Source organism: Arachis stenosperma, chromosome 4 (assembly GCF_014773155.1).
Source record: "Arachis stenosperma cultivar V10309 chromosome 4, arast.V10309.gnm1.PFL2, whole genome shotgun sequence".
Taxonomy (NCBI): Eukaryota; Viridiplantae; Streptophyta; class Magnoliopsida; order Fabales; family Fabaceae; genus Arachis; species Arachis stenosperma.
The window spans coordinates 93554023-93565928 of record NC_080380.1 but is presented as its reverse complement, the minus strand read 5'-3'; the positions used below and the strand labels follow the sequence as shown (position 1 = coordinate 93565928).

General features: G+C 41.8%; 1 non-coding gene across 1 annotated transcript; it reads right to left on the bottom strand.

Annotated features, from left to right (window-relative positions):
* Positions 1-541: 541 nt before the first annotated feature.
* On the bottom strand, positions 542-649 carry LOC130978155 (small nucleolar RNA R71). The gene has a single exon (XR_009085814.1). It is a non-coding gene; the product is annotated as a small nucleolar RNA R71 (small nucleolar RNA).
* Between the last annotated feature and the right edge of the window lie 11257 nt (positions 650-11906).

Here is an 11906-nt window from a genome sequence, read left to right as displayed (position 1 = left end):
GAGCAGGAGCAGAGACAAAGGCATTCTTGTTGAAGCTGACCCTGAACCCGAAAGGACCTTGAAGAGAAAGCTAAGAGAAGCTAAAGCACAACTCTCTGTTGAGGACCTGACCGAATTCTTCAAGGAAGAAGAACCCATGGCAGCCGAAAACAACAACAATGCCAACAATGTAAGGAAGGTGCTGGGTGACTTCACTGCACCTACTCCTGATTTCTATGGGAGAAGCATCTCTATCCCTGCCATTGGAGCAAACAATTTTGAGCTTAAGCCTCAATTAGTTTCTCTAATGCAACAGAATTGCAAGTTCCATGGACTTCCAATGGAAGATCCTCATCAGTTCTTAGCTGAATTCTTGCAAATCTGTGACACAGTCAAGACTAATGGGGTTAACCCTGAGGTCTACAGACTGATGCTATTCCCTTTTGCTGTAAGAGACAGAGCTAGGATATGGTTGGATTCTCAACCTAAAGAAAGCCTGGACTCTTGGGAAAAGCTAGTCAATGCCTTCTTGGCAAAGTTCTTTCCACCTCAAAGATGGAGTAAGCTTAGAGTGGAAGTCCAAACCTTCAGACAGAAGGATGGAGAATCCCTCTATGAAGCTTGGGAAAGATACAAACAATTAATCAGAAGATGTCCCTCAGACATGCTTTCTGAATGGAGCATCATAGGTATCTTCTATGATGGTCTATCTGAACTATCCAAGATGTCTTTGGATAGCTCTGCTGGAGGATCTCTTCATCTGAAGAAGACGCCTACAGAGGCTCAAGAGCTAATTGAAATGGTTGCAAATAACCAATTCATGTACACTTCTGAAAGGAATCCTGTGAACAATGGGACTAATCAGAAGAAAGGAGTTCTTGAGATTGACACTCTGAATGCCATACTGGCTCAGAACAAGATATTGACTCAACAAGTCAATTTGATTTCTCAAAGTCTGTCTGGAATGCAAAATACACCCGGCAGTACTAAGGAAGCTTCATCTGAGGAAGAAACTTATGATCCTGAGAACCCTTCCATGGAAAAGGTGAATTACCTAGGAGAACCCTATGGAAACACCTATAATTCTTCATGGAGAAATCACCCAAATTTCTCATGGAAGAATCAAGAGAGACCTCAACAAGGTTTCAATAACAATAATGGTGGAAGAAACAGGTTTAGCAATGGCAAGCCTTTTCCATCATCTTCTCAGCAACAGACAGAGAGTTCTAAGCAGAATACCTCTGACTTAGCAACAATGGTCTCTGATCTAATCAAAACCACTCAAAGTTTCATGAGTGAAACAAGGTCCTCCATCAGAAATTTGGAAGGACAAGTGGGACAGCTGAGCAAGAAAATTACTGAACTCCCTCCTAGTACTCTCCCAAGTAATACAAAAGAAAATCCAAAAGGAGAGTGCAAAGCCATAAACATGGCCGAATATGGAGAGGAAAGAGAGGAGGAGGACGCCACTGAGGAAGACCCCAGTGGGCGTGCACCAATCTCCTCTGAGTTCCCCAATGAGGAACCATGGGAATCTGAGGCTCAAAATGAGACCATAGAGATTCCATTGGACTTACTTCTGCCATTCATGAGCTCTGATGAGTATTCTTCCTCTGAAGAGGATGAGTATGTCACTGAAGAGCAAGTTGCTAAATACCTTGGAGCAATCATGAAGCTAAATGACAAGTTATTTGGAAATGAGACTTGGGAGGATGAACCACCTTTGCTCACTAAAGAACTGGATGACTTGTCTAGGCAGAAACTGCCTCAAAAGAGGCAGGATCCTGGGAAGTTTTCTATACCTTGCACCATAGGCACCATGACCTTCAAGAAGGCCTTGTGTGACTTAGGGTCAAGTGTAAACCTCATGCCCCTCTCTGTAATGGAGAAATTAGGGATCTTTGAGGTGCAAGCTGCAAAAATCTCACTAGAGATGGCAGACAACTCAAGAAAACAAGCCTATGGACTTGTAGAGGATGTTCTGGTAAAAGTTGAAGACCATTACATCCCTACTGACTTCATAGTCCTAGAGACTGGGAAGTGCATGGATGAATCCATCATCCTTGGCAGACCCTTCCTAGCCACAGCAAAGGCTGTGATTGATGATTGATAGAGGAGAGTTGATCATTCAAGTGAATGAAGAATCCTTGGTATTTAAGGCCCAAGGACATCCCTCTATCATCATGGAGAGGAAGCATGAAGAGCTTCTCTCAAAACAGAGCCAAGCAGAGCCCCCACAGTCAAACTCTAAGTTTGGTGTTGGGAGGCCACAACCAAACTCTAAGTTTGGTGTTGAACCCCCACATTCAAACTCTAAGTTTGGTGTTGGGAGGTTCCAACACGGTTCTGAGTATTTCTGAGGCTCCATGAGAGTCCTCTGTCAAGCTAATGACATTAAAGAAGCGCTTGTTGGGAGGCAACCCAATGTTTTATAGTTAACTATTTTCTTTTGTTATTTTATCTTTTTTGTAGGTTGATGATCATAAGAAGTCACAAAAACAATGAAAAAAGTAAAAACAGAATGAAAAACAGGAAGAAAAACAGCACACCCTGGAGGAGAAGAAGCTGGCGTTCAAACGCCAGTAATTCTAGCTGTTGGGCATTTAACGCCCAGTCTGGCACCATTCTGGGCGTTTAACGCCAGAAAGGGGCACCAGACTGGCGTTAAACGCCAGTAAAGGGCAACAACCTGGCATTAAACGCCAGGAATGGGCACCAGCCCGGCGTTTAACGCCAGAAATGGCTCAAAACGTGAATTTTGATGCCATTTGGTGCAGGGATGACTTTTCCTTGACACCACAGGATCTGTGGACCCCACAGGACCCCACCACCACTCTCTCTCTTCTTCCCCCATTCACCAATCACCTCAAAACCTCTTCCCCAAAAACCCTTCACCTATCAAATCCCATCTTTCTCTTCACCACTCACATCCATCCTTCATAAACCCCCACCAACCTCACCCTTCAAATTCAAACCACTTTCCCTCCCAAACCCACCCATAATGGCCGAACCATTACCCCCCCTCTCTCCTATATATACCCTTCTTCAACCCTTCATTTTCACACAACCTAAACACCCCTTCTTTCCCTTCTTGGCCGAACACACCACCTTCTCCCTCTTCCTCATTTCTTCTTCTTCTACTCTCTTCTTTCTTCTTTTGCTCGAGGACGAGCAAACATTTTAAGTTTGGTGTGGTAAAAGCGTTGCTTTTTCATTTTTCCATAACCATTATGGCATCCAAGGCCGGAGAAACCTCTAGAAAGAGGAAAGGGAAGGCAAAAGCTTCCACCTCCGAGTCATGGGAGATGGATAGATTCCTCTCAAGGGATGCACTTTCCTCCACAAAATTATTGGGAGCAACTAAACACCTCCCTAGGAGAGTTGAGTTCCAACATGGGACAACTAAGGGTGGAGCATCAAGAACACTCCATCATCCTTCATGAAATTAGAGAAGACCAAAGAATCATGAGGGAGGAGCAACAAAGACAAGGAAGAGACATTGAGGAGCTCAAGCACTCCATAGGATCTTCAAGAGGAAGAAAGAGCCGCCATCACTAAGGTGGACCCGTTCTTTGATTTCCTTGTTCTTTATTCTTCTGTTTTTCGAATTTTATGCTTATGTTTATCCATGTTTGTGTCTTGTGATCATTAGTGTCTTAGTGTCTATGCCTTAAAGTTATGAATGTCCTATGAATCCATCACCTTTCTTGAATAAAAACGTGCTTAATTGAAAAGGAAAGAATTGCATGAATTCTGAATTTTATAATAGTTTAATTAATTTGATGTGGTGGCAACACTTTTGTTCTTTGAATGTATGCTTGAACAGTGCATATGTCTTTTGAATTTGTGGTTCATGAATGTTGGCTCTTGAAAGAATGATGAAAAAGGAGACATGTTATTGAGGATCTGAAAAATCATTAAAAATGATTCTTGAAGCAAGCAAAAGCAGTGAATACAAAAAAAAAAAGAAGGAAGCAAACGAAAAAAAAAAAAAAACCGAAAAAAAAAGAGAAGAAAGAAAAAGAAAGAAAGTTGTGATCCAAGGCAATAAGAGTGTGCTTAAGAACCCTGGACACCTCTAATTGGGGACTTTAGCAAAGCTGAGTCACAATCTGAAAAGGTTCACCCAATTATGTGTCTGTGGCATGTATGTATCCGGTGGTAATACTGGAAGACAGAGTGCTTTGGGCCACAGCCAAGACTCAATAAAAAGCTATGTTCAAGAATCATCATACTTTACTAGGAGAATCATTAACACTATCTGGATTCTAAGTTCCTAAAGAAGCCAATCATTCTGAATTACAAGGGATAGAGTGAGATGCCAAAACTATTCAGAGACAAAAAGCTAAAAGCCCCGCTCATCTAATTAATACTGATCTTCATAGATGTTTTTGGAGTTCATTGCATATTCTCTTCTTTTTATCTTATTTGATTTTCAGTTGCTTGGGGACAAGCAACAATTTAAGTTTGGTGTTGTGATGAGCGGATAATTTGTATGCTTTTTGGCATTGTTTTTAGTATGTTTTTAGTATGATCTAGTTAGTTTTTAGTATATTTTTATTAGTTTTTAGTTAAAATTCACTTTTCTGGACTTTACTATGAGTTTGTGTGTTTTTCTGTGATTTCAGGTATTTTCTGGCTGAAATTGAGGGATCTGAGCAAAAATCTGATCCAGATACTCAAAAGGACTGCAGATGCTGTTGGATTCTGACCTCCCTGCACTCGAAGTGGATTTTCTGGAGCTACAGAAGCCCAATTGGCGCGCTCTCAACGGCGTTGGAAAGTAGACATCCTGGGCTTTCCAGCAATATATAATAGTCCATACTTTGCCCAAGATTTGATGGCCCAAACCGGCGTTCAAAGTCACCTCAAGAAATTCCAGCGTTAAACGCCGGAACTGGCACCTAATTGGGAGTTAAACGCCCAAACTGGCACTAAAGCTGGCGTTTAACTCCAAGGAGAGTCTCTACACGAAAATGCTTCATTGCTCAGCCCAAGCACACACCAAGTGGGCCCGGAAGTGGATTTTTATGTCATTTACTCATTTCTGTACACCTTAGGCTACTAGTTTTCTATAAGTAGGACCTTTTACTATTGTATAAAGAATCTTCGGATCTTTGGAACCTTTTTCTAGAGATCTTTTGATCACTCTGGGAGGCTGGCCATTCGGCCATGCCTAGACCTTGTTCTTATGTATTTTCAACGGTGGAGTTTCTACACACCATAGATTAAGGTGTGGAGCTCTGCTGTACCTCGAGTATTAATGCAATTACTATTGTTCTTCTATTCAATTCCGCTTGTTCTTTGTCCAAGATATCACTTGTTCTTCAACTTGATGAAGGTGATGATTGACGCCCATCACCATTCTCACCCATGAACAAGGTGACTGACAACCATTCTTGTTCTACAAGCATCTGAGGCTTAGTGAATATCTCTTGGATTCCTGATTGCACGATGCATGGTTGATCGCCTGACAACCGAGTGCTCGCCTGACAAACGAGTCAACCATTCCGTGAGATCAGAGTCTTCGTGGTATAGGCGAGAACTGATGGCGGCATTCAAGAAAATCCGGAAGGTCTAACCTTGTCTGTGGTATTCTGAGTAGGATTCAATGACTGAATGACTGTGACGTGCTTCAAACTCCTAGCAGGCTAGGGCGTTAGTGACAGACGCAAAAGTATCAATGGATATTATTCCGGCCTGAACGAGAACCGACAGATGATTAGCCTATGCTGTGACAGAGCATCAGGGACGTATTTTCACTGAGAGGATGGGAGGTAGCTGCTGACAACAGTGAAACCCTACACAAGCTTGCCATGGAAAGGAGTAAGAAGGATTGGATGAAGGCAATAGGAAAGCAGAGAGACGGAAGGGAAGGCATCTTCATGCGCTTATCTGAAGTTCCTATCAATGAATTACATAAGTATCACTATCTTTATCTTTTATGTTATTTTCGTTCATCATCATATACATTTGAGTTTACCTGACTAAGATTTACAAGATGACCATAGCTTGCTTCAATGCTAACAATCTCCGTGGGATCGACCCTTACTCACGTAAGGTATTACTTGGACGACCCAGTGCACTTGCTGGTTAGTTGTGCGAAGTTGTGTAATGCCATGGAATTGAACCACCAAGTTTTTGGAGTTCATGACCAGGGATTATGAGAGTTGTGAAAAGTATTGTTCACAATTTCGCGCACCAAGCTACTAGCCAGAAAGAGTTCATTGAAGGGTGGACAAACAACAAAGATGAACAGGGATTGCAGTGCTCTCATTCAAACAGAGCCACCCATAAAGAAGAAGGATCCAGGGAGTTTCCACATTCCCTGTGCTATAGGAGAAACAATGATTGATAAGGGACTCTGTGACCTGGGAGCAAGTATCAACCTAATGCCTTTATCCCTCATGAAAAAGCTTCAAATCAATGAGCTAACACACACAGATGTAATCATCAAATTGGCTGACAAAACTCAAAAACAGGCAATAGGAGTGGTTGAGAATGTGTTAGTAAAGGTTGGGAACTACTTCCTCCCCACAGACTTTGTCATCCTGGAAATGGATGAGAATCCTATTCATCCCATCATTCTGGGAAGGCCATTCTTAGCCACAGCCAGAGCACTTATAGATGTGGAGCGAGGAGAGCTAGTACTGAGAGTACACGATGAATAGCTCACCTTCAATGTTTTCAAACCCTCACAAGAAGCAAATCATGATAACAAAGAGCTGAAGGAAGAGTCAAACAAGGGAGCTCAAGCACTACCCCTAAGAACTCCTGTGGTTAATAACCAATGTGATCAGAAAGAACATCAACCAAGTGCAATCCAAAAGGAACCAGACCCACCAGGGTCGTATGAGACAAGCAATAAAACTTCCCTCAAAGGGAAAACCACAAGTAGCAAAGCGACATCAAAGGACAGAAGAAAAAAGGTCCCAAGGGGACGAAAAAACAAGAAAATACTTACAGAAGGTTTCTCTCCAGAAGATGAAGTGGTCTCTGCCTACTTCCCACCTATACAACCTCATCTCCCCACCATTCCATCTCAGCTGCCTCCAATATACACCATCAACAAAATCTTATCTCTGGAACATGTGGAACTTCTCAAAAAAGCCAATGGAAACATGTTTACTGCAAGGGGGGAAGATTTTAAGCACTACCAACCACCTTGACAAGGACCAAACGTCAAGCTAATGACGCTAAAGAAGTGCTTCATGGGAGGCAACCCATGTTCTATACCCTCTCTCTTTAATCTCTAATAGTAGTAATAAAGCAAAGTTCATGGATACTAAATCAACTTCCACAAACAATATGAGCATCCCTACATGCAACATATAGTACATGATAAGTTTGGTGTTCAAGGCACACCAAGAGGGCTTGAACACACTCAATAGTATGAGAACCCTTTCAAATCTTGTTGCTCCATATGATCACAAACAAGTTTGGTGTTACCTACGTTGCATGCATGGGAACTTGAATGGTCGATTGATTTGTATCCATGAAAAGCATTTAGTTGTTTAGATATTTCAAAAACAAAAGAAAAATATTTTTTTAGTAGCTAGTTCACACCTTAATCTTTCCCACCAACAATTTCAATTAACTGTTTGCATTCTTTTTGTCTTGTATAGGAAATCAAAAAAGGGTATTGATGGTACTTGATAGGACAATCAAGGAAGGGAGATTCGGCCACTATGCCAAGGAACTTATACACTTGTCTCCAAGGGGAGTATCTTGGAAAGTGTTGCCATGCAATATTGGAAAGTGAATAGCCTTGGAGACCGAACCAAGAACCTCATAAAAGAGGTTATCCTTGTGCTCATCCAAGGTCAAGCCCCAACCGTCCATCACAAAATAACACTATCAATCCACACCTTTCAAACACCCACCATTCTTCTATATAAAGGATCCTCATTCTGCACCTTCTCCGTACACTTCTTGTTCTCATTCATCTCCCTTCCCTCTTTCGAACACACACATTTCATCATCCACCAAAATTTTCATACACCCCCTCCTATCCATCTTGTGAGTAACAAACACATCAACCATCACTCATGGCTTCATCCAGCTCTAAAAGGAGAAGAGGGAAGGAGCCCATAGAGCAACCTTCTTCCGATGCCGGGAGATTCAAGACCGCCTTCCATGAGCTTCAATATGAACGGATCAAAAATAAGAAAATCTTACCAGAATTGACATTCCAGTTCAATGAGGATGAGTGCCCTAAGATCAGGGAAAAGATTGCACAGAGGGGTTGGCAAAAGCTCACCAACCCAGAGACAAAGATAAATTTATACCTGATCAACGAGTTCTATGCAAATGCGGTCAGGGAAGACAATACTAGGGCCCCTGATGAGCGAATAATTTATACGCTTTTTGGCATTGTTTTTAGTATGGTTTTAGTATGTTTTAGTTAGTTTTTATTATATTTTTATTAGTTTTTAGTTAAAATTCACTTTTCTGGACTTTACTATGAGTTTGTGTGTTTTTCTGTGATTTCAGGTATTTTCTGGCTGAAATTGAGGGACCTGAGCAAAAATCTGATTCAGAGACTGAAAAGGACTGCAGATGTTGTTGGATTCTGATCTCCCTGCACTCGAAGTGGATTTTCTGGAGCTACAGAAGTCCAATTGGCGCGCTCTCAACGGCGTTGGAAAGTTGACATTCTGGGCTTTCCAGCAATGTATAATTATTCATACTTTGCCCGAGATTTGATGGCCCAAACCGGCGTTCCAAATCAGCTCAAAACTGCCCGGCGTTAAATGCCGGAACTGGCACAAGAATGGGAGTTAAACGCCCAAACTGGCACAAAAGTTGGCGTTTAACTCCAAGAAAAGTCTCTACATGAAAATGCTTCAATGCTCAGCCCAAGCACACACCAAGTGGGCCCAGAAGTAGATTTTTATGTCATTTACTCATTTCTGTAAACCCTAGGCTACTAGTTCTCTACATATAGGACCTTTTACTATTATATTCTCATCTTGGTTTTTCTGGTTCCCTCTCTGGGGCCGAAGCCAATGATCACTTTTGTTCTTATGTATTTTCAACGGTGGAGTTTCTACACACCATAGATTAAGGTGTGGAGCTCTGCTGTACCTCGAGTATTAATGCAATTACTATTGTTCTTCTATTCAATTCAGCTTGTTCTTATTCCAAGATATTCATTCGCACTCAAGAACTTGATGAATGTGATGATTATGTGACGCTCATCGTCATTCTCATTTATGAACGCGTGCCTGACAACCACTCACGTTCTACAAGCAAACAAAGCTTGAATGTTTATCTCTTGGATTCCTTAATCGGAATCTTCGTGGTATAAGCTAGAATTGATGGCAGCATTCAAGAGAATCCGGAAGGTCTAAACCTTGTCTGTGGTATTCTGAGTAGGATTCAATGATTGAATGACTGTGACGAGCTTCAAACTCCTGAAGGTTGGGCGTTAGTGACAGACGCAAAAGAATCAATGGATTCTATTCCAACCTGATTGAGAACCGACAGATGATTAGCCGTGCCGTGACAGGGTGCGTTGAACATTTTCACTGAGAGGACGGGATTGTAGCCACTGACAATGGTGATGCCCAACATACAGCTTGCCATGGAAAGGAGTAAGAAGGATTGGATGAAGACAGTAGGAAAGCAGAGAGATGGAAGGGACAAAGCATCTCCATACGCTTATCTGAAATTCTCACCAATGAAATACATAAGTATCTCTATCTTTATTCTATGCGTTATTCATATATCATCCATAACCATTTGAATCTACCTGACTGAGATTTACAAGGTGACCATAGCTTGCTTCATACCAACAATCTCTGTGGGATCGATCCTTACTCGCGTAAGGTTTATTACTTGGACGACCTAGTGCACTTGCTGGTTAGTTGTGCGAAGTTGTGAAATTATGTTTATACCATGGTATTGAGCACCAAGTTTTTGGATTCATTACCGGGGATTATTTGAGTTATGAAAAGTAGAGATCACAATTTCGTACACCAGCCCCCACCTTCAAAAGTTATGTAAGAGGAACAGAGGTGGACTTCAGCCCCAATGCTATAACAAGGACTCTTTAGCTGAAATCACCACATTTTGATGAGCTTAGCTATCAAGTAAGAATAAGTAATGCTCCCGAGGAAGATGAACTTAAAGAAATTGTGAGTGATATGTGTGTTATTGGGTCTGATTGAGAAAGATACTCGGATAAGAGACCAAGGTTCATTAGGAGATGATACCTTATCCCAGAAGCCAATGGATGATTTGAGCTAGTAAGGAGGTCTATCCTTCCAGCCGTAAATAATTCTGAGGTCAATATTGCTCGAGCCACCATGGTACATTGCCTAGTGAAGGGTGGAAGCATCAATGTGCATGAAATTATAGCTGAAGGGATCCAGGATTCAGTCGAGAAGAATGATCCGCGTGCTAGACTTTGGTACTTCAACACCATCCTGAGACTATGCATGAAAGCCAAGGTGTTGTTCGAAGACAACAATCCACAATGGGTAAATCCTGGGAGGCTAGTCACGCTCCAACGTATAAACTATATGACACCTGCTCAACAACAAAGAAGACCTCAGATAGGGAAAAGAACTGCACAAGAAGAGCCCAACCAAGAAAAACCTCACCAAGAAGAACCCCAACAAATAGGGCACCAGCAAGAAGGACAATATGATCCAACCAACATAAATCTGTTTCACATCAAGGAAGCCATTGAGTATATGACAAGTAGCTATATGGAGGGACAAGAACAACAACTACATGTCCAAGCTCAAAGGATGGATCATCAAGAAAAACTACTCTCTAGTTGGATGGATCAACAAAGAGAGTGGCAGAAACAGCAAATGGAGTTGCAACAGGAGCATTACTCCCACCTCACCCAAGCCATTACTCAAGTGTCCGAAAGGCAAGAAAGCCAGGACAAACGCCTTCAAGAACTCAACCAACGCCAGATAGCTTAGATGAAAGCCTTCAACGAATTTAGTGTGCTCAATGAAGGAAGGCAACTGCATCGAGAAGAATTTAGCATAAACACTCAGGCCAAGTTAACTTATATGACTGGGTATATGCATAACTTGCACCCTGACATCCCAAGTTATGAGGCAGTCCGCAAGGACTTAACAGAACAAGAAGAGGGGAAGGTGAAACAGCAAAAGGAAGCATTAAAGAAGAAGATGGGTGATGAGCGGATAATTTGTATGCTTTTTGGCATTGTTTTTAGTATGTTTTTAGTATCTTTTAGTTAGTTTTTAGTATATTTTTATTAGTTTTTAATCAAAATTCACTTTTCTGGACTTTACTATGAGTTTGTGTGTTTTTCTGTGATTTCAGGTATTTTCTGACTGAAATTGAGGGTCCTGAGCAAAAATCTGATTCAGAGACTGAAAAGGACTGCAGATGCTGTTGGATTCTGACCTCCCTGCACTCGAAGTGGATTTTCTGGAGCTACAGAAGCCCAATTGGCACGCTCTCAACGGCATTGGAAAGTAGACATCCTGGGCTTTCCAGCAATATATAATAGTCCATACTTTGCCCAAGATTTGATGGCCCAAACCGGCGCTCAAAGTCACCTACAGAAATTCCAGCGTTAAACGCCGGAACTGGCATAAAAATTGGAGTTAAACGCCCAAACTGGCATGAAAGCTGGCGTTTAACTCCAGAAAAGGTCTCTACACGAAATTCCTTCATTGCTCAGCCCAAGCACACACCAAGTGGGCCCGGAAGTGGATTTTTCTGTCATTTACTCATTTCTGTAAACCTTAGGACACTAGTTTACTATTTATAGGATCTTTTGACATTGTATCCGCACCTGATGACCTCATAGCACTTTTTACACGTTCTTGTATACTTCCACAGCATGAGTCTCTAAACCCCATGGTTGGGGGTGAGGAGCTCTGCTGTGTCTTGATGGATTAATGCAATTACTACTGTTTCCTATTCAATCATGC